This window comes from Myotis lucifugus, unplaced genomic scaffold (genome assembly GCF_000147115.1).
Source record: "Myotis lucifugus unplaced genomic scaffold, Myoluc2.0 scaffold_67, whole genome shotgun sequence".
Taxonomy (NCBI): domain Eukaryota; kingdom Metazoa; phylum Chordata; class Mammalia; order Chiroptera; family Vespertilionidae; genus Myotis; species Myotis lucifugus.
In genome coordinates, this window is record NW_005871115.1 from 4,785,158 (window position 1) to 4,789,427 (window position 4,270).

General features: G+C 41.2%; 1 pseudogene; it reads left to right on the forward strand.

The window, feature by feature from the left end:
• The first annotated feature begins 2,471 nt into the window (after positions 1-2,471).
• Positions 2,472-4,070, forward strand: LOC106697401 (annotated as a pseudogene).
• Positions 4,071-4,270: the final 200 nt, after the last annotated feature.

Sequence of the window (4,270 nt, forward strand, 5' to 3'; positions counted from 1 at the left end):
ATATGACCTTTATTACATTGAGGTATGTTCCCTCTATTCACACTGTATTGAGAGTTTTATCACAAATGGGTCCTTGGTTGTATCAAATGCATTTTCTACATCTATTGATATGATAATATGGTTTTTATCCTTCATTTTGTTTATGTAGTGTATCATGTTTATTGATTTGTGGATATTGTACCAACCTTGCCTCCCTGGAGTAAATCTCACTTGATCATGTTGTACCCATCTATTTCTTTCTAATAAGGGAAAAGTAACAGCACACGATTTGTCATTTTTGCACATGTATAATGGCAGTGCTGAAATATAATAGCTAAGCAATAGACCACCAATAAGGTGATTCTGGGGAACTGGTTTGCTCCCGCATTGGAAAGATAAGCACTACCACATGATTCACTGTCTTGCTTCTTTCAAATCCTTGAAATTTTCCAAATGCTAAGCAACTGACAAGAGACAGTCTGCCAGGGTAGACTACAACTATGACTTTGGAGTAGGTACTTTTGTTGAATTGATTATTTCAATTTTCTCATTCATGACAAGGGGTAGCCAAAGAACACCTTTTCAATACACGGTGAAAAACAAAAGCTTGGTTCTTTCTTTTTCTCTCATTGTGAAGCTTGTCTGTAAAAATTGGTCATACCTAATTTAATCACAGCAGTTTCTGTTTTGATGGTGAAATCAAAGGACTTAGGGGTTAAGGCCTATAACCCCAGGGGAGGGGAAGGGTGGCCAGCAGCCTGTGGTGGTGAGAATCAACATACGTGGAGCACCCAGCAGATGCAATTGTACATTACCCCATTTAATACTCACAACATCCTCAGAGGGAGGAACCATTACCACCCTGTTACAGTGCAGTGACTTTTCTTTTTGAAGGTTTTTTCCAATTACAGATCAAAGTAGAAAATAAAAGTTTCACATAGAAATGGAGAAAAAATTAAAAGAAAGGAAGATTGGAAGCTACTCTTCTCACTTGCCTTTAACTTATCTGATTAATCCTTCTTTCTTTCCTTTCTCTGCCTGGTCCTTAAGGGTAACCATTTCCAATCCTTGGTCCTTTCCCAGTCTCTGTCTCTGAGTGATCTTACCTACTGCAGGCTTGAGGTACAACCTCCTGGTAGATGGCTCCTATCTCTAGTCCAGTTCTGTCCTACATTCCAGAACCATGCCAGCCTGGCTGGCTCCCAGCTTGCCACCTGCACACATAAATGAGTGGAGCTGCACTGCTTATGATCAATGGCTATGTGTTGGGCCAGAGTCACTTCAGTCCATTTTAGAATTCCAATGAAATTGGGACTAGGTAACATTTGCCTAAACCAAGAGATCAGAAATCTCACCAAAAGGAGTGAGGGGCACTGAATGGTTTCTAAGGGCCATGTGGTTTTCTTGTGCCCTGGATTTTGGATCCCCTCTAAGGTATGGTCACTGCAGGTGGGATCCCATTCAGTATTTCTACCTATGTCTTATTTCCTTACCAGCCCCAGGCCTTGGGAAGACCAGATGTTACTGCCATTCTGCACAACTTGGCATCATTACCTAGCCTAGCACTTGGTATCATATCAACTCTGCTCTGATCTCTGGCTGGCGGCCCCTGGACTGAAACTCCAGAATTGCTATGTCCTGATTCCAAGTTGGACTAAATCATGACATCCCTGGGCAGACTGCATCTTTGCCATTTTGGCCCCATCCAATAAGGAAATAGAAGCTTGGTCCATTTTCTTATATTATTTTAGTTTCTAGTCAGGTTCTTCCACTATCTTCATTACAAAATATCCCATACCAAATTTTGACTGCCAGTATTTGTGGCTATTTGAGTGTATCCACATGGATGTTTTGAATATGTTTCCAATTCAACAGTTTAAATCAAATACGGTCTTTCTCTAGACCCTGAATCTCATTCCTTCTCTATGTGAATTAAGTAAGATAGGTGAATGGCAGCGGGCTTATAATCATGTAGATGTCATTTATAGATGCCATAACTTCCTTGCTTTCTCTCCACTGATACCTCTCTGGAAGGTCATGACTATTGTTCTCTCTTCCTCCCCTCCCCAGCTCCCTCTGTCCTTTCTGTGTGACAAGAATTTCTAGCTTTGCCATTAACTGGTGACCTTGGTCAATTTTTTTCTTCAAGCTGTTGTGATGATTTAATACATATATTAACTTTCTTGCAAAATAGTAACTGCTCAATAAAGGGCTTTTACAATTTTTTAAATGATTATATACATTACATTATAACTTGATTTACTGTTGTGTTACTACATCTTATATCTTTACTTTTCTCAGATTGAAGGTTTTTGGTACAATGAGTTTAAACCTGAGTCTACTGTTATATGGCCTTGGGCATGTTACTTAGCTCTTCTGGATCTCAGTTTCATATTTGTAAAATGGAAATGATATCTCCCTCACTCATTGAAAAATAAAGTATGATAATATAAATAGAATGCTTAGCACAGTGCCTGGCACACACAGCGATAATGATCATTACCGTTGACTTTATGCCTTTGCTCATGTTAGTCCTTCTTCTTAGAATGTTGTTTGTCCTCTTTCTCATTTTGCAAATTTCTAAAAGACCTGGTTGAAATACCCTTTCCTCTCAGTAAATTCATGCTTCCTTAACTGTGTTCTACTGCTTTCAGCCTATTGTTATATTTTATTGTTTTGTGCGTATTTGAATTACCACTCTTCCTGCTTGACTCTATTCTTGCATTCAAAATACTCCATTTTTGACCTGAGAAAGACGACCTCTGCAGTATGGGAGAGTGACTCAGCACAGGGATCCTGGCAGCTGTCCCTTTAGCCTTCTCCTCAGAGCCACCAACCCCAGATTCTCCTCATGCGACTCTAGTTCACTCTGCCCTCCCTCCACGGGAGCTCAGGGAAATGCTCCCAGGCTGCATACTTTTATTTAGAGGATAGTACTTCCCTTTGAGTAATATCCACACCTCCAACACTTACCTTTCCAATTTCAGATTATATTGGAGCAATTCCAATAAGGGACTTTCCAAAGCATGTTGCAAACTTACATGCAAGTAGTGGACTTACTGAAGAATTTGGGACACTGAAAGAGTTTTATCAGATGATCATAGTAAGGTTAAGCTTACACAACTTGCTGAAAATGATAGCAAACTGACTGATTACAGCAATGACAATAGTTACAACAGGCTCAAAGCTTACATTGCTGCCAAAGCCCACTGAATCCACAGCCGAAGATTTCTGGAGAATAGTGTGGGAGCATAATGTGGAAGTCATTGCCATGATCACAAACCTTGTGAGAAAGGAGAAAGGAAGGAGAATGTGACCATTACTGGCCTGCCAATGGTAGTGAAGAGCATGGGAGCTTCCTGGTCACTCAGTAGAGTGTTCAAGTGCTTGCCTGTTATACTGCGAGGAATTTTACTCGAAGAAACACAAAGATAAAAAAAAGGCTCCCAGAAAGGAAGACCCATTTGGTGCGTGGTTACACGGTACCACTACCCGTATGGCCTACATGAGAGTACCAGAGTACTCTCGGCCAGTGCTGACCCCCGTGAGAAAGGCGTCCCATGCCACGCACCAGGCTCCAGGCGGTGGGGCCTGCTGTTGCCCACTGCAGTGCTGGAGTGGGAAGAACACAGTGCTAGACAGTATGTTGCAGCAAATTCAACACAAAGGCACTGTCAACATATTTGCTTTTTTAAAACACATTTACTTGCAAATAAACTATTTGGTGCAAACTGAGAAACAGTATGTCTTCATTCATGATGCACTGGTTGAGGCCATACTTAGTAAAGAAACTGAGGTGCCAGACGGTCACATTCATGCCTATGTTAATTCCTGGCTAAACAAAGCTAGAGAAACAATTTGAGCTCCTGGGTCAATCAAACACACAGCAGAGTGACTGTTCTACAGGTTTACTAGTAAAGCAATGTGACAGAACCTCTTCCATCATCCCTGTGGAAAGGTCAAGGGTGGGCATTTCATTCCTGGCTGGGGATGACCATATCAATGCCTGCTATATTGTGGACAATTATGTACTTGAAGTGAGGCATTTTCAGTGTCCCAAATGTCCAAACCCAGATAGCCTCATTAGGTAAAACTTTTGAATTTCTGAGTGTTATCAAAGAAGAAGCTGCAGCAGGGGCAGGCCCATGATCATTCACGATGACCGTGGAGGAATGACAGCAGGAAGTTTTTTTGCTCTGACAACACTTATGCACCAACTAGTAAAAGAAAACTCCATAGATGTTTACCAGGTAGCAAGATGATTAACTGGATGAGGCCAGGAGTCTTTGTT